A 27,607-nucleotide genomic window follows, 5' to 3' on the forward strand; every position below is an offset into this window, starting at 1 on the left:
GGGCGCCTCAGGAGCCTGCAGCTGCACCTCCAGTGCCCCTTTGCCCTGGGAGGCGGGGTGTGGGGAGGGGAGGGGGGGACGAAGGTTTGCTATGAAATAGGAAGGTGCAGCGGGGAAGACTTAGGCTACCCCATCATTTGACAACTTCAGCTCCGTTTCTCAGCTTCCGCCCATCCTGACCCGTCAATGGGGAGTGAGACAACGCACTTGGGTTCCTAAAGGGAACTCGGTGTCCAAAAGCCAAGACACAACTGAAGAATAAAGCGCCGCGCTATTTCCTATTGTCCATTTCGTACCTTATTTCCCCCACCTTCTTCCACACCCGTTAAAACCCCACTCCGAGTCCCTCTGTTGTTAGAGTGAATGAAGAAACGTGAACGCCTCAGGAACTAAGCTTAAAAACATTGGTGCAGGGTGGGAAGTCCAGCATGTGGCATTTTGTGTGGGATTCTAATCCTGGTGGCCTCGCTTATGTTTTCTAGTTCGCACACCTTTTGGTCTGCCCATCACTCCACGTGTAACCGCGCCCCCAAGAGGTGCTCAATGAAGTTTACACTGAGCAGTGACCCTCTAGTTCTATTCGCCGCTGGAGCACTTGCGAGAATGTTTCCAAAATTCTCAGGGATCCTCAGACCAGTTGAGCTGGTATTATTTAACATTAACACCATTCCAGGCCGTGGAATGGTGCTGCAATCAAAAGAATTGTTCTGTACAGCAAAAGCAGAACGAACTTGTATTCACTTTGTTCAAACCCCCCAATTAACATCTTTGTGCCTTCCAGCCAGTGAGAATATTTCATGTGGGCCTGGGTTGAGAGTGTTTAGGATTTTAAAGCATCGTTTGTTGAACTAAGGGCTTCGCCGTTCCTGTGAAGTCCATCATTTCCTGGCATTAGCTCAGCTTTTCACTTAATTAATTGTAATACATTAATTTATTTTTATATTTTCCTCTAATCTTGTCAACCCGATGTGGATTTTGCTTTTAATAAAGTACAGGGTAAGCTACTTAAAGTGGACTAATTGGGCAAAGCCTGACTTGCCTATCGGATCAGAACGGACATTGGGAGGAAGGTGGGGCTGGGGAGGACGGACGGGAAAGACAAGGCCGGCGGGAGCCCCAGGAGGGGAGGGGAGAACTGCCAGGGACGCAGAGGGCGGGCCGGGGCCTGCGAGGACCCCAGGAGCCAGCTCAGAAGTTGAATTCCTTTCTGGGTCAGGCAGCAGCCCGAGCCAATGTAAGAGAGAGTGAGAGAGAGGGAACTATTGAGAGGTTTTACAGTGAATTGTGGTGTGTCGCGCTGTCCCGTGGGCAGTTCCTCCTGCAGCTCTGTCCCTCAGCAAGGCCGCACGGGGCCATGTGCACACGTTTACCGGGCTCCTGATCTGCATCGGGAATCTCTGCCTGAGGCCAACCGCAGACCTGTTTTTAAAGGGCCCGCCTTCCATTCGGGTGCGTGTCCACCTTGACCGTTGAGTGAGTGCTGGACACGGCCGTCTGAAACGCCGCTCTCACTGTAGGGAGTGAGACTATTGGAGTCGAAGTGCCACCCAAGTGTCCAGCCCGGGGAGGCGGGGCCAGACGAGGCCCCGGACCAGGGGGTTCTCCTTCACATTGACCCCGGGCTGTTACTCCCGGGGTGGTCCAGGCGCCAGCTCTGGGAACAGGCTGCTCCAGTCTGGATGCGAGGCCCCCACTGACTAGTCCTATGATCTGGAAATCACATCATTTTTCCATTCCAAACAGGGATGGAATAGCATCCACCTCACAGGGTTCTAGAAGATTCCAGGACTTCGTATGTAAAGGTTTAGAGTGACTGGCCCATGGGAAGCAGAGTGTGTTAGTTCATACTTATCTGTCAGACTCTTCTGGCTGCAAGTTTAAACTGGCTTAAGCAATACGGGTTCATTGTCTCAATGACCTTAAAATAAGAAAGTAGGACTGGAGCCAAATGTGTGCATTACTTCTTCAGATTTTGATCTCTCTCTCTCTCTCTCTCTCTCTCTCTCATCCTCTCTCTCTCTCTCTCTGTGTGTGTGTGTGTGTGGTGTCCCCATCCCTCTCCCGTCCTCTCTCTCCTGTGCCTTTCTCTTTGTTGACTTTGTCCTCTGGCAAGCTGTCTCCTGTGCACCCCCACTCCCCCAGTGATCATAGGCTCCCAGCACTAACTCCAATGGAAGACAGATTCTCCTTTCCCATCATCCCAACCGAGCTCCCAGGACGGGCTTCGCTGGGTGTGCTTAAGTCACAGGACCATCGCTGGAGTCGTCACTGAGGGTATGGAGCTCAAACCCACCTGTGACATGTGTCACTGTCACCCACACACACAAGGAGGCAAAGGCTCTTGGGCTGAGACCCCCCCCCCTTTCTATTCTCTTGAAGCAGTTTAGCCTACACGCCAATGCACTGGCCAGTGGTGGTGGCTGCTTTAGGGCTAGAGCCACCTCTTCCCTCCTCCCGCTTCCTCTGGGACCCTCCCCGCTCCTGTCGGTGAGGACCTCATTGTTATCCTTCTTCACCTGCTCAGAGGCATTGCTACAGCCGCTGACCTGTGGCTTCGGGTAAGCGATTTAACACATGTAATTTCAGCAAAGACAACTGCTCCAGGGGAAGGCCTCCAATTTTATCCAAACGTGCACTGTGTTGCTTGTTAGAATCCTAGCACTTAGAGGAGGATCACATAGGTTAAGGGGAGGCAGAGAAGTGATGAGAACGTGGCCTTGGAAGGCAGGCACAGAGTATCAGAGAGGAGAGTGCCAAAGCTGGGACAACTTCCGGAAGAGGAAGTAGAACAGCAGGGGGAGCGTGCCTGAGGGTCTGTGTGAGCTGAGCCATTGGGGACCACCCGGTGAGCACCTCCAGCCGCCCTCTCAGCTAATCTACTGGAGGCCTCAGCCTGCATGCTGCCCTGGGCGATTCAACAAAAGGCCCTGGGACTTTTCCAAGTCCTCCAAACAGCCCTGACAGACGCCCACATTTTCAGTGGTCCAGGACGCTTGGAACTTTGTACTACTACTCAGAGGGCGAGCTGGGGGAGCTGGAGAAATCCACACCTATAACATCAGTATGCAGGCTCATCAAGTTGGAAGTATGTTCTGCTTATAATATCTGTCAGTTAGTTTGAGCCCTTTTCTCTGAGTTCACACTCTCTGAACATGTATTGATACCCATCAAGCTTCCTGTGTTCATTATGTGGCACACAGAGCTCCTCTATGAACATGTGTGCCCATGATGCAACTGCAGGAAGGGTGGACAAGCGCAGAGTGCTGTTGCCATCATTCATCACCACTTTCGCGCTGCATAGAGAAATGGGCACCGCCCCACTAAGATCATTAACATTAAAGCAGGCATTAAACGGCAATGGGGTGAGTCCTCTAGATGTTTGTTCAGATAAAATAAGCAAAGGCAAGAACATTTATAAACAGTAAGGGAAATGTCAATCAAATAAAAGATTTACCTGCCAGTGTAATAGAAACCCTATGAATATAATGAAAAGACAACCCACTGAATGGGAGAACATCCTCACTGATATACTAGTATCTGATAAAGGATTAATATCCAACATTTATAAAGAACTTACAAAACCCAACACCAAAAAACAAACAATTCAATTTAAAAATGGGCAAAGGACCCAAATAGGCATTTCTCCAAAGAGGACATACACATGGTCAATAGACATATGAAAAGATGATCACAATCACTAATCATCAGAGAGATGCAAAAAAAAAAAAAACAAAAAAAATCCACAATGGATAGCACCTCACACCTGTAGGAATGGCTATCATCAATAAATCAACAAACAACAAGTGTTGGCGAGAATGTGGAGAAGAGGAACTGTGGTGGGAATACAGACTGGTGCAGCCACTGTGGAAAGTAGTATGGAGTTACCTCAAAAAATTAAAAGTGATACTGCCTTGTGACCCAGCAATTCTACTTCTAGGAATTTATATGAAGAAACCTGAAACACTAAGTCAAAAAAATATACGTACCCCTATGTTCATTGCAGCATTATTTACAATAGCTAAGATCTGGAAACAGCCCAGGTGGCCATCAGTGGATGAGTGGATGAAAAGCTGTGGTACGTTTACACCATGGAAGACTACTCAGCTCTAAAAAAAAACAGAAGAAAATCTTCCCCTTTGGGACAGCATGAAAGACAAGCACCATATGATTTCACTCAGATTGGAATCTACTGAACAAAATGAACTAGCAAACAAAATAGACTCATAGAGAGTAGACTGACAGCAGGCTGGATAGGAGATGGAGGGATAGAGCAAAAAAAGAAAAGATAAAAAACTCATGAACACTGACAACAATGCAGTGATTGTAGGGGTTGGGGGAAGTGGAAGAGGGTATAGAAGGAGACTTGACTTGGGGTGGTGAACACACAATATGCTGTACAGATGATGTGCTGTAGAATTGTGCACCTGAAACCTGTATAATTTTGTTAACCAGCATCACCCCAATAAGTTCAATAGAAAGGGAAAAAAGAAACCCTTTGAAATGGGAGAGTAACTTAGCTGGAGATTTGCAACACTCCATGGGTTTGGGCCACATGTCTGAAAGTTAGGTTGAGACTAAGTTAGAAAAATAAGGATGGCTACACTCTATTAAAAGCAATAATTTCATATTTTATCCTCTCATTTAGCATTCTTCTGCTAAACTGGCAGCACACCTATGGGGGGGCGGGGGTTGACCCGGAGTAGGAAAGAGTTCTGCATTGGATTCTTCCATTAACATATAACTGTGTAATGCCTTCCAGATGGTACCTTGTGTGATATTTCTTTACATAACAAACGTGTGCCTGATGGATTCCAGGGGATGTTCTAGGTCCTAGGGATTCAGAGGTGAATAAGAATGAGTGGGGGTGGGGAGAGAAAGTATACAAATAGACAAGTAAAATATTAGATAAGTGATAAAAACTTTGAAAATAGGGTGAGTGAAGGCAAGTAGCTGATGAATCTCTCAGTGTTGTTAGGAAAGATCTCTTTGAGTTATTTAATGTTCAAATGAGCCACCAATGTGTGACAATGAACAAAGAATATTTTAGGCAAAGGGAACAGTTAAAGAGGAGTGAGCATTCACTCATTCATGTCCATGCCAGAAATACTTATAAAGTCTTATGGTGTGGCAGGCCCTGTCTCCGGCATCAGAATTCAACAGTAAACCAAGATCTCAACTTCACAGCACTGCATTGTAGAGGCGGAGTTGGACACTAAACAACGAGCATTATAAGTAAGTTATATTTCCTGTTAGAGACTGGTAACTGTTATAAAAAATAGCACCTGGTGGGAAGACTGAGAGAGCGAACGGCAGAGAGTGGTGAGGGGGCTGGTGCAGGTTACAATGTTAAGTAGGGTAGTGAAGGTAGACCTCACTGAGAAGTTTTGAATAAATGATGAGCCAACGAGTTCTGCAGGGGACTGAGAAGCAGGAAAAGAACAGCCCTTGCAACAGCCCTCTGTCAGGGGCCGGCCTAGCGATTCGGAAGGCCAGGGTGGCTGGAACAGAGTGAACAGGAAAAGGCCAGAAAGGCAATGGGGAATCAGCTTGTGTAGGGCCTTGTAGCCCAAGAGAGAATTTTAATGTTACTTGGAGTGAAATGTGGAACCACTGCAAATTTTGACCACAGGGTTGACTTATTTCAAAGCACCTCTCTGGCCCCTGAATGAAGAAGTGACATGAAGGGGCAAGAGTTAGGAGGCTGCTTCATTAACCTGAGCAGAAGGTAATGGTGGCCTGGACCAGAAGTTCAGGGGTGCTGGGACATGGTTTGATTCTGGATACATTTTGCAGGTAGAGCCAGTGGGACTTCCTTTTTGGGTTGACTATGAGATGCACAAGAAAGACTGATCAGGGATCGCTCCCTAACTGAGTAGAAGAGTAGAGTTGCTGTTGACTTAAGAAGGTTGAGGGTAGAACAGCTTTCTTGTTGGGGATGTCAGTCAGGAGAGGAGGCTGGCATTTCAGACCATGGGAGTGGGCAATATGGGAGTTTCATCAGGACAAGGGTTAAATTACAGGTCACCCAAGGGTGAAGAGGTTGGGGAGAAGGAGAGAAACCACAAAGGAGTCTAGAAAGAGCAGTGAGTGGAGTAAAAGGAAAATGAAGCAAGTGGGTGTCCCAGAGGCCAAATGGATAAGGGTAGCAGGAAGGGAGTGGCCAGCTGTATCCAAGGCTGCCGACAGGATAAGGAGGAGGACTCTAGTTTGGAGGGAGTATTGAGCAATTGTGGTGAGGGGGGAACTGTGTTGACGGTAGTTTAAAAAGAATGGTAAGAGCCCCAGAGAGAGCAAATACACACAAGTCTTCAAGGAGTTTTGACAGAAGGGGGAGCATAGTAGTAGGCAGGGCAAGTGTGGTCAAGAGACTGGTGTTTTGTTTTGTTTGACACGGGAAAATAACAGCATGTGTTTGCATGTGGATGAGCTGACCCAGTAGGGAGGGAAAAGTGATGCTGTGGAAGGGAGAGGGAGTTGTGGAGTCATGTCCATGAGTAGGCACCAGGGGTTGGAGCTAGTGTAGTGGTAGAGGGGCAGCTTTTGATGGGACCACTGATAGCAGGCAAGCAGGCAAGCAATGTATGTGGGTGCAGACACTGGTAGGTGAGTGTATGGGTTAACAGGGGTCCTGTTAATTTCTCTTCTTGTTGCTTCTTAGCAAGAAGAAAGCAAGCTGAGAGTGGGGAGGAGTGTTGGGGTTCAGAGGAGTGAGTGGGTTTAGAAGATGTGACAGTGGAAGAGTGTGTGGACAGTGAGGCTCCCCAGGATTGCCGTCTAGCAGGAAGGGCCACCTGAGCCTGGTTGCCTAGAGGACAGTGTGCCTGCAACACAGCCCTTAATCAGAAGAGCATCCTGGAATAGCAGGCTTTAGGTCAGGCAGCATGTGGCAAACCTGGGTAATGGGTTTAGATTTCATTCCAGATAAACTCTATGAAAATGATTTAAACACTGCCCTTCTGTATTCCACTTCTGAAAAATAAGGTGAAAATACATAACCTTTTACCTTCAAAGTGCTTGACCATGTGAAAGTGAGAATTCACTCTTGTGTTCATTAAACTAACAGCTAAATCTCCTGATTATTAAGTGTTTATTGAAAAGCAAAATTTCTCATCCATACACTTTTTCTTTTTATTCTTTGAATACCTTTCAGCTTTGTTTTGTGCCTTCAACTCTAAAACTTTTCATGGAGAAAGCAAATAGAAGTCAATAATTCATCATGCAATTCTTGAGTAGAGAGGGTGATCTTAGCGTGAACTTATTTGCAGCATTTTTAATACTTGGCATGAATGTGAAGGTTAAAATATTAAATGTGAACTTACTAAAACTTGATAGGGAAGTCGGAAACCAAAAATAAATATTCCTTGGGTTTCTAGATTGATATCAAGGCAGGGATTTCTCTTCTGCAGGCATTTTTCCTCCTGTTTCTTATATTTTCAGGTAAAGCCCCTGTATCTCCTGTGAGGATGCTGACCACAGCATTATTTATAATAGAAAAATCAGAAGCATCCTATATATCCAAAAATCTTTGAATCATAAAATAGATTATCCACGTGAGGGAAAATATACAACCACTTAAAAATTCTCATATTTAAGACTGATAATAGGAGAGATGAACATGGTATAAATGAAGACTATCCTATATAATCCTATATAATAAAAGGCTATTATGCAAATAGACCGAACAGCAGAACAACTGAACAACCAGTCACTGTGATCTGCACTGACCACCAGGGGGTGCGCATGGAACATGGCAGGCGTTGGCCATGGTGGGATGGTGAAGCAGGTGAGCGGGGATGCCAGACCAAGGCGGGGCGCCAGTCACTGTCATCAGGGCAAGCCTCTGGTTGTTACTGAAAATTCTTTGCTCCCCAATGCTGCGGTCCCAATGGGTGCTCGCACCTGCTGCCAGCCCCAGAGCCACTATTCACACGCGCTGCTGGAGCTCAGCACCAGCCCCAATCGCTCGGCACCATCAGCGGGTGCGAGCAGTGGCTACCGGCCCTGATCGCCACTAAGGGCTTCTCCACCTCCCCTGCTCCTGAGGGGCGATCGGGGCCGGTAGCCACCTCTTTCACCCGCTGCCAGCGACAGCCCCGCTCACACCTGCAGCCAGCACCTGAACCGCCACTGACACCCTCTGCTGGCACCTGGCACCGGTCCCGATTACTTGGCGCCATCAGCGATGCGAGCGGCTGCTAGCCCAATCGATCTGGAGGGCTTCCCACCTCCCCCTGCTCCTGAGGAGCGATCAGGGCAGCACACACCCTCTGCTGGCACCCGGCACCGGTCCCGATTACTTGGCGCCATCAGCGATGCAAGCGGCTGCTAGCCCAATCGATCTGGAGGGCTTCTCCACCTCCCCCTGCTCCTGAGGAGCGATCAGGGCAGCAGCCGCCACTCGCACCTGCTGATGGCGCCGGCCCAACTAGTGCCCGCTGCTGGCACCGGCCCCAATCACTCTACGCAGTCAGCATGTGGGAGTGGCGGCGGTAGGAGCAGGGATGCCTGCAGACAGGGGACCAGGGGCCGTGGCAGGAGGGGCCAGGCGGGGGTGTGGAGAATGAGCTGAGACCCACCGCTGTGCCCACGGCAGCCTTGCAGCCCACAGTTCCTTTCAAGGTGCATGAATTCATGCACTGGGCCCCTGGTACTAAAATGTTTAGTATGGCTTCAATTTTTAAGTGAATGTGTTTTTATTTTTTTTAACCTGGTATATAATATATCCTAGCATTTTTACAATACTGTTCATCTCTCAATGTAGTGTCATTAAGGGTATTTTGCTTATTTCTCTTGAACACTTTTTCTATAATGAACATGTATTTTTTATGATTAAACTAAAAGTAAATGTACTAAGACACAATAATGTTTTTGTGTCTAGAGAGAGTTGGTAATCAAAAAGAAATACCATCATTTTTCTCTCCTAATAGAGGTGCCCCTATTCCCAACCCGCAGGTGGCACGGAGCAGACACACCGAGGTGGCCCATGTTACAGCGCAAAGCTCCTGGAGGCCCTTTGGGGGTGAAAAATAACGCCCTGGATGAAAGTGAACATAAAAATAATGTACAAGAAAAGAAGAATGCATTGGGGCCTGGGGGCAAACACAGGACTGTGTGCCGGGCCCAGATCTTATAAATGCCTCTCATTCCTTTCTCAGTGTAATTTGTTAAACAATCATTTAACAAATATTTGATGGTCTGCTATTTATTTAGAAAACACTTATATCACACCTCCCATGTGCCCACACTGTTTCTAAGTGCTTTCTATGTAATTCATCTCAATCCTCACAGCAGCTTTAGGACATACCAGCATCTCTGCTGTATAGAGACACTGCCACGCAGGGAGATTGCGTGTGTAGCTGGCCTGGGGTCCCATCCCAGCGAGTGGAAGGCCGGGACTCAAACCCCACAGCTGGCCTCTAGAGTCCCTGTTCCTGCCCCAACACTAAGCTGCGAGGCGCTGTACCGAGCTCTCGGTGTCACTTGCTTTTAAACAGTAAAATATATTAAGTCCCTGTTTCAGAGAACATACAGTCTTGTGGGAAGACAGATGTCAATCCAATAATTACACAAACACAAATGCATAATGATAAAAATCTAATAAACCTGTGAAGAAGAATGCAGAAGATGCTCATGTGTGTGTACAGGAAGAGGCTGTAGTATCTTGGTAAATTACAGGATGCCTCTCCAGGCTCAGCTGTCTTCCTCATCGCGCCCTTCACATGGAATTGCAGTGCAGCTCACTGCTTCCTCTGCAAGACAAAGGCCAAAGGAAATCTCACCCCCTCAATGCTGGTCACAGATCCAGGCCAATGGTATGCCCCCTGCTCTGGGGGGCGAGGGGGGGGGGGCGGCAAGGTGGGTCGGCCAGGCACAGGCATAGACAGGCACTAGCTCCGCCCTTCACTGAGTCCAGAAGACGCGTTTAGTTGAGCTGAGGTGTGTCGCTGTTGGCTGCCAACACCAGCACATTCCCTCGTGAGTTCCTGCTGCCCGCTCTGGGTGAGGGGACATTAAATCACAGCACAGGGCATAACTGTAGTTTGAATTTTTTATTAGCTTTCATTAGTATAGGCTTATAAATGTTGATGCGATAGTCCAGAGGGATTTTTTTTTTATTTTTGTTACCTTTTAGCAAAGAAAGGAAAGATGTCTTTACTTGGAAGCCAGACCTCGACGGGGTGGGACAATGGGAATGTACAATCCAAGCCTTGCTTTCTAATTTGTATTTGCATTTGTATGTAAGTGTCTGGTCATTCTGGATTCTCTGTTGAGTATCAGATTCTGCTTCAGTTTCTGCACTAACGTTCACAAGGCTTAGAGAAACCACGTGTTTAGAGGACATTGTCTTCTCAGGTGGAGGCGTTGCCACCTCAGGTCGGGCAGAATTCAGTCCCAATACAGCAGAGCCTGTGAGGCGCTGTGAGCTAGCTCTGTGCGCCCACTTGTTGGTGAACCGCAGCAGGGCGGCCGGTGTTTCGGAAGCTCACGGACGGTGCTTGTGTGCCAGGGGCCGCAGCGCGGGTCTCCGCTTTGCTCCTCAGTCACATGTGACGTGTGCTCTCTCCTCATCGCGGTGGCAGAGAAGCTTTACCCTGTGGGTCAATTACAGTGAGGCCCGAGATCTGTAAAGAGAGGGCATTTCCACCAAAGGTGGCTCCCATCCATCGCCTTTCCGGGAATGTGGAATGGGGAAGAGCAAGCTCATTTCTCCATGGGAAGTGAGAGCCACCTGTGACCTTGGGAGCTGTGCATCGTAGGGCACAGAGAGCTGTTCTGCCAGGAGCTGGGAGGGAGGGGCCATGGCTCTAGGCTGCCTGGGGATCCTGGGTCTAGTGCCTCCTGAAGCCAACAGATTTTTTGCCCAGAATCCATGGGATATCTCTGCATCATGTTCATGCATGTTCTTTCTCTGCTTCTCACTAGGTTGTTTGGTTGGTTTTGCTTAAACCATGTTTCATTGCTATTACCTGGAGCTGAAGAGTCTTTAATATAAAGGCTTTAATAGTTCAAACAGAGTGTGTTCCAGACTCACACACTCACCAACCTCCTTTAGAATTAGCTGCTTAGGCATCACACCCATGTGCCTACTTCTAGACATGCACGTGGATCACCTGTTCTCATATTAAAGTAACAAAGATTGAGCTGGAAAAGAAAACCACAAAGAAGTTTGAGTTTGAGAAAAAGTAGCAGACAGTTCCTAGAAATAGCTCTGACCCAACCCAGCCAGAGCAGATTCGCCCAGAGGGATATAAACAGAAATCACACCCAGAGGCTATAATTAAACTCAACTAGATTTCAGAGGAAGTTCTTCTTCGTGAAAAGCAAAAAATCTAGAGCAGTTCAGGAAAACACTTAGGGAACAATGATCAAATCTGTGGTTTGCAGGATGAAATATTTTTCAAAACAGATCAATTGATGTACAAATAAAACTTTAAAAATCCTTTTTATGAATGCTGGGATAATAATGCTCACACAGAGGTCATGAGGTTCCAACAATATTAGATGCTCCTATGGGCATGTGTCTCACCCAACACATCTGAAATAATAAGGTTCAGTGCAGCTTTGGTGATTACGTTTTTGTCTTAATAATCTTGTATGTTAATAGTCTCTTTATCCATATTTTATCTTTCTATTCTACTTCTGATTGTACTATTTATACCTGGGGATGTGAATCCCTGATAACTTTAAGAGGATTAATATAGAGGAAATGCACTTTATTAGTTTGGATTTGCCTTATTAGCATTCTACAGTTTGATTAGAATAAGAAAGTTGAGAGAGTATTATTTGCCAAGCAGAGTAAAAACAACATAAAATGAAGTAAACTGAACCTCAATGTATTATTGATGGAGTATGAAGACATTTCCCACAGTATTATTTTAAGTACAAAGGTCCTTGTGTGAGGCAACAAAGGAGAAAAAGACGCTTTTTTTCCCAGATTGTTTTTAATTTGTTTGCAGATATCTTTTGTTAAGTGACAGGCATACATTTCCTTTAAGAGGAATTTAGAGAGGAAGATACCAAATATACCAGACAACTATATTGAAATATTTACCATTTGTTGATTTGGGACATAGAGTAAATGACAGATTTCAGCATAATATTTGCAGAGAGAAAAAGGGAATTTTCTATGAGCATCTAGAATGTTGTTTTGCTTGAGTTTATGCAGAAAAGACATCTGAGGAAAATGAAAATTAATCTTGGAGAGGAGGAGAATTCCTCTAACAAAATAACCATATAATGTCAATGGGACTTTTCAAGTGATTAACAGTAAAGAAATACGATTGTTGATGGATTTTTTTTCCAAGCTAACTCTGCGAACATGAGTTGAGCTCTTTTGTGGAATAGCTAAATGACAAAATGGGTGTGGTCCTAGATAAGCTGTCAAAATCCACATGCTCTTCATGTGTGGTTGCTTATGTTTGTCTCCTATGCTCAGCTTTGTCCCCTCCCTACACGGTTTGAAATTCAGTAACTAGTTATAGATTTGGGGAATGACTCTGTAAAAGCCATTTTGCTTAAAGGCATGTGATTAGCTAAAATTGTTGGCAGGCCAAAGAACAAGTGAAAAAAACCTCATTGGGAGTTTTCATTTCTTTTCTTTTCCTCTTTATTTCTTTCTTGTTATTTTAAATTTATAGTTTGAGAGTTCTAGTCCATGGAATTAGAGAATTGTTCATTGTTTGAATGGAAATTGTAATAACAAAGATGTAATAACAATACAAAAGCTACTCTACTTGCTTAATAAGAGAAGCTCTCTATATAAGAGAACTATCTTAGGAATGAAGAAAAGGGAAATAATACCCAAAGTGCCTTAAAAGTATGTTTTTTTAAAATAGAAGGCATTCAGATAATATGATGCCCAAAAATACTCATTCTAAGAAGATAGGCGCCCTGGAAATAAAAATATACTTATTTATTCATAATGCTTTTTTGGACTTGTGAAGTAATGAAAACACATCCATTGCAATCAAACACTGGGTTCAATGGTGGCTCTGCCACTCAACAGCTGGGTGATTGTGGACAGATGGGTCTCAGTTTTCTCATCTACATAATGGGGATTAAAATATTTTCTGTGAATTAAAATGTAACTCCTGCCCTGACTGGTTTGGCTCAGTGGATAGAGTGTCTGCCTGCGGACTGAAGGGTCCCAGGTTCGATTCCGGTCAAGGGCATGTAACTTGGTTGCGGGCACATACCCAGTAGGGGGTGTGCAGCAGGCAGCTGATCGATGTTTCTCTCTCATCGATGTTTCTAACTCTCCATCCCTCTCCCTTCCTCTCTGTAAAAAATCAATAAAATATATATTTTAAAAAATGCCATTAACGAGATGTTGACTATCAGGTATAAATTAGCATTCAAAAAAAATAAAATGTAACTCCTCTAGTACCCAGCCTGGAACATAAATTCTCTCTGAAAGGAAGTTGCCATTATTTCTCAACTTTATATCTATATCTCAGGGGCCTCTTTATAACTGCAGCTGTTATCATTGTATCATTTGCAAATGTCCTGGCTTCACTGTGGTGGAAAATGTAGAATTGGATTTTATATTTCAGACAATTTCTTTAAGTCAGGCCATCTTTTGTCATCTCCTAGTCTCAGTTTACCTGTCACATCCTCCTCCCTTCACTACATAGTTTCTATGTCCAAAACTCTTGGTCAAATTATTTAAGTTCAGTTTTGGAATATTTTCAAATTTCAGCTCATCACAATCTCTCAGCACAAGAATAACTTTTATAGATTAACTATCTGATATACTTGTGAGATGGGGATAGGCAAAAATCTTTCATTTTCAGTGTCAAAAATTTTTGTTTGAATGTTTAGAAATTTTGTTAAAATTTCTAAAATAGTAATAATTTATTTGAAAAATATTTCAAATATTCAAAAAGCATGCCTATAAAATAGTACTACTTTATTGACATAATATTTTTCCATATTTATTTCAATATTTTGCAGAAATAGAACTTCATGGATGTGTTTGCAGTATAATCCCACCATCCTCAAGAGTAACCACTGTTCTGGATTTTGCATTTATCATTCCCCCAGATTTTGATATTATTACTCTATACAGAAGTATACATCAATTTCACATATGGTTCTTAGGTGTCACATTTTATATAATTAGTAGTTTATTTTATATAATATTATACAAATTGTTATTTTTGTTCAACATTTTTGAGATATATCCATGTTGACACCTGCAGTAGCATTCATTCAGAGACCCAAGGTGGCAGCAGGGTAGGTGGAAGCTACACTAAGCCCCTCCTAAGACCAGACTGGACTTACAACTACATTACAGAACCATCGACCTGAGTAACCAACTGAAGATCAGCTGGAGAGAAGCCTTATAGCCACGGACTTAGAGAAGCAGCCACGCGGAGACTGGGAGGAAGAGCAGAGCAGAGAGGGCAGCCCTGCTCCTGGGCAGCAGCTGAAATTCCAGAGGGAAATCCCAGCCCCAAGGATTCCCCCTGAGGAGCGTAGGCCTCAACCACATGCTGGGCTCCCCAGTCCAGAGCACCAGAGCCCGGAAGGGGCACCCACATAACACTTGGCTGTGAAAACCAGCTGGGACTCTGTCCCCCAGGGAGAGACAGAGGCTGCTAGAGAAACAGGTGGCCTCTTAGAGGGCCAAAGCACAAAATCTCATTGGCAGCCACTCACCCTGGGCTCCAGGGGAGGGAGGGAGGAGTGGGCTAGAGTCATGTGAGGAGAGATTGGGGTTTGTGGTTCTAGGAAAAGAGCTGAAGGGACAGCCATCAGGGTCCCCATGCTTGTCCCTCTCCCACACCACCTACACCATCTTTCTTGCCTGGAGCACTTCCCTCTGTGCAGTATCAGCCTGAGGGAAGGCAATAGGCCACCTGTGGAGTTCATGCCCAGGAGGAGTCAGCTGCCTGGTGCCTGGTGTGGAGGTCCAGTGGACTCAGGCGGTGTCACAGACTGACTTGTGTGGCTCTCAGGACAGGGCCATTCTGCTCACTTTCCTGGGAGCTTGACCTGCATTTCCCCCTCCTGGAATATCCACTAGCCCGACCCTCTTGATTCCTGGAGGCCCTGCCCTACACAACTTGGGTTCTCCAGGAGGTCTGGGCAGAGTCAGGACAGACTGACTTGTGTGGCTCTAGGACCGGGGCCATTTTCCCCTTGCACCCCAACCAGTGCTACCATTCCTATGCAGAGCCTTCCCTTCAAAGGGCCAAATCTTGGTATGTTTGGGCCTGATGAGCTCTGCTGGCCTCACCCTGACAACTCCCCCAGACCCTGCCCTACCACAAGTCTGTGGGCACCCAGTAGGTGGCAGCTAAAGCTAGTGTACCCTGGGACTTATTCTGAGTGGCCTCAGACCCAGCACTTGGCATGGAGTTTGAATCTGTATCAATCTGGTGAGCACCACTCACTGCTACCTGCTGCCTCACTGAGAACCTGCCTCATGTACCTCCAGAGGCTCGTCCAGTGACTGAGCCTAACAGGCAGCTGGCAGGCAGAAGAGGATCTCAGGGTGCCTTCGGCCTTTTGCTGACCTGCCCCAGGATCAGTACTAGTAAAAGCCGGCGTGGTGTGTAGTTTGGCCCTTCCTTGGCACACCCAGGCCAAACAGAGTCAACTACAAATTGTGGATCACTTTGTAGCTTAAACAGGTTGCCCAGGGCCAGTCATAGGCAGCATCTCACATTGGCATGCACCAGAGGCCTTCCCAAGGGCCACAGAACCAACACGCCCAGTGGCGGGCTTCAGACAGCATCGGAGCAGGACCCAGTTAGCTCCACATATGGCACATCCAAACGAAGATCTCAGCAGGCACCAGACCTACAGGGCAAATTCTGCTTCTTATGTTCAACCCTGCACAGCAGCTTGTACACTGCGGTTGGAGTCCATTCTCACAGTCAGACAGCTGGAGGATTAACCCCCTCATGGATGGGCCAACAGCAATCAAGGCTCAAGGCCAAGAGGTATCACATAACCTACACAAGGGACATTCCTGGAGCTCCTAGCTCAGGTGATCAGGGAGACTCAGCCACTGGGTCCCACAGGATGCCTACTACAAAGGCCACCCTACCAAGACTGGGAGGCATAGACCTACCTAATATACAGAAAAAATAAAAACAGAGAGGCATCCAAAATGGGGAGACAAAGAAACATGTTCCAAATGAAAGAGCAGGAGAAACCATCAGAAAAAGAACTAAATAAAAGAGAGGCAGGCAATTTATTAGATATAGAGTTCAAAACAATGATTATAAGGATGGTCAAGGAACTTAGTGAGAACTCCCAACAACATAAAAAAGGACATAGAAACCATAAAAAAGAGCCATTCAGAAATGAAGAATACAATATCTGGAATGAAAAATACACTAGAAGGAATCAGCAGCAGATTAGATGAAACAGAGGATCACATCAATAATTTGGAAGACAAGGTAGCAGAAGACAGTCAGAGCAGCAAAAATAAAAAGGAATATCATTCGTGTTCACCACTGCATGCTATTCTATTGTGTGACTATATATTAAGAAACTTGAAACAGATGAATTTGTTTTTTCCCAAGTGTGCCTCTTATTCTATCTGAAAGTTGGCTTTAATATTAAGTGCTCTTTTAGTTTACACAACTCGTACCCACATCGGTTGGGTGTGGTCTATGGGCCATTTTTTAATTTTGCTTTATTGAATTGGACTAAGTTCTTTATTCTCATCTGGAATGTGCTTTATCTCTCATCGGGTGCTGTCCTAAAATGAGGTCAAACTCTACAGCCAGAGCCTCCACTTTGTTTTATATTTGATCGTGGCAGGCCATAATTAGTGAAGCCAGAGTATAAAGCAACAATACTGAGCTACGTGAACTGGTGAGTGAAAACCAAACTTTGTGCCTCTCCAGCACACCCCTGCTGTCATACTTGCAGAGGTCAACAGATGCCGTCCTCCTGATTTCTCAGAAATTTGCATTTATTGAGAGGGAAGATATGCCCGCCACCGATACAACTGTTTGATACAAGCCTATGAGCAGGACTGATTCATGAACATATATTCCTCTATAGTTTCAGACATATTTGATGCATTCCTTTTAGATTGAGGAACTAGAGCTCAGAACATGATTCACAATGAGTGGACAGTCATCACTTCTTTGTGTCCCAGTTTGTTTAACCAGTAATATTACCTTAAAGAGATCATTTTTTTAAAAAATGATTTAATGTATTCTAAGATAAAAGTGTGCATATAGTTCCTTTTGTGTTCTCTATTTTAATCTTATCTTCAGTGTTCATATATTTATTCATGCATTTAATCATTCATTTAACAAAAATATTTGCCGATTGTGTGCCGAACACATTGTTTGTGTTGTTGATGCAACAGTACACAAAACAGACAGCATGGGTCTGTATTCATGGAATTTATAATCTAGTTTTTAAAAGGCTTGCAGTTTGTCCAGAAAGAGATGATCTAAAACTGTGCTGTCTCATATAGGAACATGTGACTATTTAAATTAAAGGTAATTAAGATTAAATATCTTTAAGTGTTCCGTTCTCCAGTGCACTCGTATTGCACGTGCTCAGGAGCCTCGTGTGGTTGGTGGCTACCATATGGGACAACGCAGGTGCAGAACAGCTCCGTCACCAGGAAGGCTGTGTTGGGAAGCACTGCTCTAGGGTCTACAGTGCGAAATCCACCAAGCAGAGGAGTGAGCAAGTCAGTCCTGGAGGCCTCCTCAGAAAGGTACTGAAACATGCAAAAGTCAGGGACGGAGGGAAAATGTAGGAACTTGTCCTGAGGTGAAAGACAAAGGCTTGGCTGCAAACTAAAGGAGCCACTAGCATCTCCCTCAGCCATTGATAAGAGATGTTCATTGCTTTTCTGTGGCAGATGAAGGAGGTCCAGGAAATTTCCAGAAACGAAGGATTTGGCCAGGAGCATCTTCAACAGAGAAAAGTTCAGTCATTGTGTGAAATCACTTGATGCTGACTTGGCCAAATGTCTGTGGTAATTTTGATCCTCAGAAAACTTCAGTTATCTCACACACAAACATTTACATGATTTCAGCTACCCTGGACAATTTGCCAGCATTTTCTATATTTTACCTTTGAATTTTATAAAATTTCAAGATATTTTGTGGTTACCTCCAAAATAAATTTTAGGGTTTTTTTCCTGTTTCTTTTTAAAAACCATAAGCTCTCATGAACTTGTAGTCTTTTATCCATTTCTCAAAACTGAAAGGCCAAATGTGTTAACTCTCCTATCAAACAAATATTTGGCCCAAATGTAATTATATATCAATAAAAATAAGAATGGCCCGTTTGTGTTCACATTTAACAACAGTTGAGACAGTGTATATGTTATTGGGAAGAAGTAGATGATTGGGGAGAAAAATAAAATTTAAAATGAGTTAGCAGAGAACGTCAACATAAAAGTCTTAAAATACAATAAGTTTCCCAAACTTCAGAAATATGAATTTTCATTTTGACAAATTTGGTCATTATAATTAACAAATAATAAATGTGACAGATTTTTTTAAATCTACAGTATCTTATTATTTAAGGATACTTCATACACGTAAAAGCAAAATTTCTGAACATTTATAACTGTAGTTGTTCCATAGAAACTAGCAAACATATTTTTGCCCTAAGAGATCTAATATTGGGGCATTCTATTCAATTAAAAATCAGTTCTAAGATATGCAAATGTCAAATTATGTTATATACATGAGACTAATATAATATTGTATGTCAACTATAATTTTAAAAATCAGATCTATCTTTCTTTTATCAAAAGCACACAATCAAAAAACAAAGACAACATGAGCAAGCCTGTCACTCATGGATCTGGTCCATGACAGATCAGCACCAGGAGGCGGGAAGCAGAAGCCACCTTAAAGATGTACTCAATGTGGGCACATAAGTAGAAATTTAACTCAAGTCTCCTGATCCCAGATCCTAGTTACTTACCTCAGTCACTAGACGATATTAACTTGTCAAAGCAAGAATTCAGTCAGGATTTTATTTGGAAATGGGGGCCTCACGTGAGTCACTGGAGGCAGGAAAGCTACAGAAATGAACAAAGGACTCAATCACGTTTACTGCTTCAATAGAAAAGAGTGTGATGGGTTTGGTTTACACCAAAAAGGTAATTTAACTATAAAAATATTTATATTCATAATTAAATATACAATATTTATATATTCATAATTTTGAATGAAAAAGATTCAAACTCACGATAAACATTTGTTGAAATTCCAAAGCAGCATTCAAAGGGAATAATTCAGTACAAATTAAGAGGAGAATTTTCCCTGAGTTACAATTAGAAGCTTTCTAAAAAAAAAAATAAAAAATAAAATAAAAAAAACAAACAAACAAACAAAAAAACCCTATCAGTTTGGCTCTGGGATGTGTTGATCCACATTGTCTTTTGAATATATTAGACAATCCATTAAATATTGCCCGTGTGAACAAATGAATTCTACATTGCAGAATGTCTTTAGAAGAAATATTGTTTACTCTAAATCAGTGGTTCTCAACCTGTGGGTCGAGACCCCTCTGGGGGTTGAATGACCCTTTCACAGGGGTCGCCTAAGACCATCGGAAAACACATATATAATTACATATTGTTTTTGTGATTAATCACTATGCTTTAATTATGTTCAATTTGTAACAATGAAAATACATCCTGCATATCAGATATTTACATGACGATTCATAACAGTAGCAAAATTACAGTTATGAAGTAGCAACGAAAATAATTTTATGGTTGGGGGTCACCACAACATGAGGAACTGTATTAAAGGGTTGCGGCATTAGGAAGGTTGAGAACCACTGCCTTAAGGCTACTTCATAACTGTAATGTTGCTACTATTATGAATCGTCATGTAAATATCTGATATGCAGGATGGTCTTAGGTGACCCCGGTGAAAGGGTCGTTCGACCGCCAAAGGGATCTCGACCCACAGGTTGAGAACCGCTGCAAAGGCTTACACTATAAATAGAGTTAAACTAAAATATCTGCTAGATGTGCTTTGAAACCGACCTTGTTTGTTGAGCTGGTGCAGTTCAGCAGAGCTTATTCCCATTGTGTCCAGCAATGATGTCGCTGTCTTACCAAGTGGTGGAGTCCGGTGACAGGTGTCCATGTCCAGAAATTGTGAAAGCCAAGAGCTAGGATATCAAATGCACAGGAAACCTTGCTTTTGGCAGCAAGGAACAGCTGGTTGTAAGTTCCTGCATAAATGACCTGTGCAGAGATGTGTCTGTTTATCACAGGAAACGAGATCGTCCCTTCATTTCTTCTGACAATCTATAGGTAAACAATCCTGTTCAGCTGAGCCAAATCTGTTTGGTTTGAAAATACGTTTTTTCCCCACTCTTGACTTTTTATCAGGTAAATTTTTGCTTTCCCATCTTCAGATCCAGCTGTTTTCTGTGACCCACTCCTGTTAAATGAACACAATCACTAGGGAGGTTTGTAATTACTGAAACATCAACACTAAAATATATGCTATCGAATGCTCTTAAACAGGGATCAGCAAACTTTTTGTGTGCACACCAGCTAGTTAATACGTCAGGCTTGGCAGGACATGTGAACTCTGTCACAACTATTCAGCTCTGCCATTGTGACATGAACGCAGCCATAGACACGTACAAATAAAAAAATGGCAGTTTTAAAACTTTTTATTTTTTTTTTATTTTTTTTTTAAAGGGGTTAGATGGGCCACGAGCATGCTACGTGATGATGCCTTTTCAGATAGAGGGAAATCTGGGAATGTATTAGGCTCCTCCTGTTCGGGAATTACTAAAAGGAACAGAAAACAATAGGCTACCAGCACAATCTGAGGGCCATGATATGGGTGTGGTCAATTGTCTTTGATCACTGAAACATCTTAGCAACACCTGATGGAAGGCTGGGAAAATCATTTATTCCTACGTTAGTCTGTCCAACACCCATTTCTTCTTTAGCAAACATTTATGGAAAACTTATTCTCAGATTCTGTGCTAGACACGAGACAAGAGAGAAAAAAATGAACCAAAGGAGACCCCCACTCTTAGAACATCCACAGTCTAGTAGGAACAGGTGAGTAAAGAAAGAATTATAAAACAAGCAGGAGTAATGAGAGCTTTGAGAAAGGAGTGTCTAACTTTGTAGAGAGGAGACTTGATCAATACATAGCCCCTGGCCAGAGGAGCAGAACTTGAGAGGAGAGGGACATGGGATGTAGGGAGGGCACCCAAGGCTTAAAGGAGAGCATGAACACAGGGTTGGGGTGTGAGAGAATTGTAGTAGGATAAGCAGGAGTCTGGGACCGCCAGAATATGGAGTGAGGGAAAGAGTGGCAGGGATTGAAGCTGGACAAAGACAGCCTTCTACTCCAGGAGGCATTTCTCATCAAGGACCTCACTTTTTCATGTAAGTAATGGGGAGCCTTCGAACGCAGCCATAGACACGTACAAATAAAAAAAATGGCAGTTTTAAAACTTTTTAAAAATATATATATTTTATTGATTTTTTACAGAGAGGGAGGGAGAGGGATAGAGAGTTAGAAACATCGATGAGAAACATCGATCAGCTGCCTGCTGCACACCTCCTACTGGGGATGCACCCGCAACCAAGGTACATGCCCTTGACCAGAATCGAACCTGGGACTCTTCAGTCTGCAGGCCGACGCTCTATCCACTGAGCCAAACCGGTTAGGGCAAAATGGCAGTTTTAAATAAAACTTTGTGTATGCACGCAAACTTGAATTTCATACAGTTTTCAACGTTGTGAAATATTCTTCTTCTTTTGATGTTTTTCAACCATTTATTGTGTAAAACCCATTCTTGGCTTGCATGCTGTCCAACAACACAGGAAGCTGGAGGGCCCACAGGCTAGGGTTTGCCCACTCTGCTACTCTGGCAAATATTTTTCAGTAGGAAAACACCTCTGATACTTAATGATTCAAGTTGCTTCAAGTTGATCAGGGAACCGAGGGAAGCATTGTGCCACAGCTTGGTGTGCCCAGGGACGTGGGCACTACCGGTGTTGCAGCAACTCTTCTCACTGACCCTCTGGAGACACACTGCCAACCGCCTTTGTAGTGAGTCTAGGGCTGCTTGACTAGTTCTTCCGAGAGAATGTGGTCAGGCATTAATTAAAAGGCTTCCAGCTCCTGGGAGAGTCTCAGCATTTTCTCTCTACACTTGTCAGTTGATTGGGTGCGAGAGCTGCAGTGGCAGACTCAGCGAGCTTGGAGGGTGGCCCACCCACAGACAGAATGAGCAGGGCTCACCGAACCATCTCTGGAAGGACTTCCCGCTCAATAGCCAACATGAGCAAGAGGTAAAGCTTCATGCTGTTAAGCCACTGAGACGTGGAGATTTGTTACCCTGCAGAGCCTAGCCTAGCCTGACTCATGCAATCTGTTTTGTCAACCTGAAAGCTTAGTAGAGTGTATAGCACACAGTAGGCACAAATAGTCATTTGTTGATTGCTGATTGCTGTTAACAATCATCCTAATAGTTATAATTTTACAATGTCATGTTGTATAATAATGAAATAATAATTTATTAAAAGAAAATATGTTTGATATGTGACCAGGCTTTATGAATCACACATATAAATTCAGAAGAAACATAAGATGAAAATCCTGCTCTACTGTGATTAGTGGATCCATACTTACTTCACTGTTGTGTTTGTTTTGAAGCAATGGGAAACATTTGTTGAACAGCTACTATGTGCCAGAAACTGAGCCTAGGAATACAGATATGAATCATTTATGACAAATGTTATCACAGCTTTCTGAGGCTCACACTTTAAGATTAAGACAGGCAAACCATAACTACCCAGAGAATAAAAACAGAGTATTCAGGCTAGGGAAGGATTATGCTAAGTGAAATAAGCCAGTCATAGAAAGACAAGTATCACATGATCTCATTCAGATGTAGAATCTAATGAACAAAATAAATCTATGAACAAAATAGATCCAGAGACATGGAAGCATGGAACAAACTGATGTATTTCAGAGGGAAAGTGGGGGCGGGGGGAGATTAACCAAAGAGCTTACATGCATACATGCATAGCCCAGGGACACAGACAATAGTGTGGGGCAGGAACTGGGTGGAGGGGGGCAATGAGGGGAAAAATAGGGGACATCTGTAATACTCTCAACAATAAAGATTTTTTAAAAAGTATGTGTCACCAAAAATTTATTTTGTGCAGGAAGCACTCATTACAAGTGGGAAGTATTAGGCAGATAGACACGGGGCCCAGTTGTACCAAAGACGTGTACCTAAAGCACAGAATGAAGAGTGAACTGTCTTCCTAAGGGCCCAAGGAGAGCATCTGCACTGAGTCTTAAAGGACGGACACGAGTTAGTTGGCGGTTAAACAGAATATGAGTGTCCCGATGTGCTGAGGGGAAAGGTGTGGAGTGGGGTATGTGATGCAGTAGGGTGGGGCTCATGAGCAATAAATGGATGGATACAGGCAGGAGACGAGTGAAAATCAGATATGTGGGAACATGGAGGCCTTGGTTTACACTCCAAAAAATTGAGACTTTCCCTAATAATAGTGTGGAACCATTAACAATTTTGGAAAGGAGGAAGTAACCTAGACATTATTATTTTAAAAAAATAAATAAACAAGAAAATTTCAGCTGCTGAAAGTGCTATAAATAAAACACAACACAATAATTGTGTACATTTCTGTAATGTTATATTGGATATTATTAAAACATATGTGTGATATATGACCAGGAACATAAATAGGATTGCAAATGTATTTTTTGATTTTTAATATTTTTATTTATATGGTGGTCAGAGAAGACCCCATGAGGAGGTGAGGTTGAGCTGAAACTTTAAAGGTAAGAAGCTGGTCCAATAGGGCCAGGAAGAGGGATGGGACAAAGGCCCTAAACCAGGATGGAGCTGGGCATGTTCGAGGGTAGAAAGGTGGCCGGTGAGGCTGGATAATTTGAGAAAAGGTGGGAATGGAAAAACACGTGGTCAGAAAGTGAAATTTGACTCATTAACATAGTATTTGACATTGTGGTAAGAAGTATAGTTTTTTGTTTGTTTGTTTGTTTGTTTGTTTGTTTTCTAAGTGCAGTGGGAAGACTTTTGAGGATTTTTTTTATTATTGCTGAGCAACTGTGTGGAAAGAAGATTGTGAATATCCTAGAGTGCTGGCTGGACAGTTGTTGGAGAAACTCCCTAATAACCCCAGCTAGAGATGAAGATATTGCAGAGTTGGAGAGAACTAGATTTCACTGGGATAACGCTGAGAGTATGTGTTAGTGGTTGGATGTGAGAGCTGAGATAAAAGGAGGAATCACATATCATTCTAGACTGTCACTCACCAATCAGGCAAAGGCAGCACTTTCTGAAATGGCAACAACCAGGGGAGAAGGGTTCACAAAGGGAAAGAAAGCCCTAATGACCCAGCCTCCAGTCCAGATGCCTGTTAACTGTGCAGATGGAGATGTCCAGTAGAAAGCTGGATACCAGAGTCTAGAATTTAGAGAAGGCAGAATGAGAGATAAATTCTCGAGTCATTAAATGTATCAATTACCATTAATGCCTTGGAACTGTGTGAAAACATCTAGGAGGGAGTATAGATAGAACAAAGTTAAAGCCTCGTGTGAGACATGGTGTATTTCAACCATTAGAGGTTAAATGAACTGATAAGGGGGAAGCAAATAAAAGAGCCTGGTGTGACTCAGCGACTCAGTGAGCAGAGCGTTGGCCTGCCCACCAAAGGGTCAATAGTTTGATTCCTGGCCAAGGACACCTACCTGGGTTACAGATTCGATTCCAGGCCCCAGTTGGGACACGTGTGGGAGGCAACCAATTGATGTGGTTCTTTCACATCTCTCTCCCTCTCTCTGTCTCCCTCCTTCCCACTCTCTCTAAAAGTCAATGAAAAAATATCCTCAGGTGAGGATTAAAAAAAATAAAAAATGAAAGAGCCTGAAAGAAGTCATACAGTATACAGAAAATAAAGTGAATGTTGCTTTAAAAAAGAGAACAAGGTTAGAGAATGCTTCAGTAAGGAAGGAAGGACCCACCCTTTCAAATGCTGACTGAGAACTCAAACTGACACAGAGGAGAGAAAACTGACCATTGGGTTTCTCCAAATGAAGGCCATACTCACCTTGACAATGACCAGTGTGGATGGATTTAAACTGAAGCATAGTAACCTCCACCTTGTATAAAACTGCTGTTTGAATTCTCTGCTATTGTTAGATAGTCCCTAGTCCTGTAAACTCTGTCATTATAAACTCTGTCACTTTAAGACAGTCTGTTATTCTGTAAAATGACTTCATTTTTAGTTCAAATAATAGAAAAAGATAAACTTAACTGTCTGACCTTGCAAGCTAGCCATCCAATGTAATAGACTAAAATAGACTAATATGGATAACGATTCCCATATTCTTATGCCAAGTACAAACTCATTATGTATTCAAGGTTACAACTGTCTATAACAATACTCACACAGAGCCCTTTGCAATATTTGCAAACAAAGAGGCTCGAAAAGTATAAATACGGGAGACTTCTGGTATGTGGGGCTCAGAGATTTGGAAGAGACACCTCCCTCTGGGCCATGTGCAATAGACGACTCCTAATTAATTGGCTCATTAAGACGTCTTGTATCTCATTCGCTGATTTATGATACAACAAAACATTGTTAAAAAGGAAAAAAAATGGGACAAGAGAAAAGATGACTAAATAACTGCCATGAAGTTTTCATTTGAGGGGAGTAGAGCAATAAGGCTGTAGATGGAGGGGAACATGGTGACAGGACTGTGGAATATGTCTGTTTGTTGATGGCAACAAACCACAAACAAGGGAAAGGAAGAACGTAATAGTGTAAGAAAGAAAGAGCGAATCTGCAGTTCCAGCCTCGGGGAAGGACAGGAGGAGACAGATGCAGAGAACAGGTGGGAGTTTAGCTTTGACTCTATGCATTAGAGCAGTTTTATTTAAAAAGTTGATCAAGGGACACAGACTTTCAGTTATGAGATGAATGAGATCATGGTGATTGTATTGTACAGTTATTTGCTACGAGAGTAGAACTTTAAGTTCTTAGCAAAAAAGGTGAATATGTGAGGTGGTGGAGGTATTAATAACTGGACGCAGGGAACCCCTTCACAACACAGGGTGGGCAAAAGTAGGTTTACAGTTGTGAGTATTCGAAACAGAGATTATTCTTGTATCTATTAATTATTGAATTATTTTTCATATGAACAACTGTATGCCTACTTTTGCCCACCCTGTATTGTAGCTGGTATATGTATGTAGTTTAAACAACTCCATCACACTGTGCACTTTAAATAACATAACTTATTGTGAGCTATGCCTCAGTAAAGCTTGGGCGGGAGAGAAGGCAAAGAGTGAGACTACAGATGCAAGTTAACTTGATTTAAGTAGGACAGCTCTGTTTTTATCTGTTTTACATAGTTTTAAGATTTGGGGGAGAAAATGGGCCCCTCAGTGGATGAGTAAATACTTGAAAACCATGTTATTAAGTAGTAACAATAATTAGAATGTTTGTTCTTCCTTGGAATCAAAATTTATTTTCAAGTTGCCAGTATCCCAAATTTGGACACAAACACCTTCAAGTGTGGTATGGTGAGCAAGAGATTATTATATACTTTCATGTGGACAGTAATTATATTAATTTTGCCCAAGAGTGCTTTAAATACATGTAAATTCATAACTGATTATTTGGGGCTTTATTTAATACTAGTAGCCTGGTGCACAAAATTCGTCCACATTGAAAAGGATTTAGTTAGAGGAACATAATTTGGACTCACTATCTAATATCAATAATATGTGAGCATGAGGCAGTCCGCGTTTCTGAAATTCAATGACATACTTTGCCAAATAAATGGAATTTACAGATATCATATAAAAGAGCATTCAGCTTAATATTAAAAACTCTGGCTACCAAGTCAGGTCTGTTTTTAACTTTTTGCTAGCATTGTAAATTGTTTACAATATCTGCCCATTTGGGGTTGCATGTCATGGTTATGAATAAATCAGGCTTGCCATACCTCGTTACAATTGCCATAGCATCCTGATATCGCTGCTGCATATTTCTGGGACTACCCTCCGAAGATGATGGAAGTATTATCATTTTACCAATCGGCACATTGTCATTTTTAGATCTAGATTTGAGATAATCCATCAGACCACTATATTTTTCAACTCTCAACTTAGATTGGTTTGCTTCGATGAAATTTATCTGATTGGCCTCCATTTTTTAATATGAATCCACGATAAACTGTTGAGTTAATTTTCCTGCATTTAAAATAGGATTGAACGTGTCCCGCACAGAGAGATGAAATCCATAATACTGCATTTGTGTGACTCGTGTCCTTACATTTTGTCTAGTATTATTGTCGATTACATTGTTGTCTCTGAGTCTTAATGCAATATCTGTTCCCCAGCCTTGTTCACCATGTGGAAAAAGAATAGGATATGTCCTTGCATCTAATGTAGGAAACAGTATATTGATTTTTCATTTTAGTGGCATTTGGATTATTGGGATCTGGTTTACAATGAATGAGCAAGTCCCTTTCAAAAGGAGGTTCTCCATCTTCGATTCTGAATATGACAGCAACCTCGGTTACACGGGGAGAATTATATCTACCTGGGTCAC

Source organism: Myotis brandtii, unplaced genomic scaffold (assembly GCF_000412655.1).
Source record: "Myotis brandtii unplaced genomic scaffold, ASM41265v1 scaffold89, whole genome shotgun sequence".
In the NCBI taxonomy this organism is placed as follows: Eukaryota; Metazoa; Chordata; class Mammalia; order Chiroptera; family Vespertilionidae; genus Myotis; species Myotis brandtii.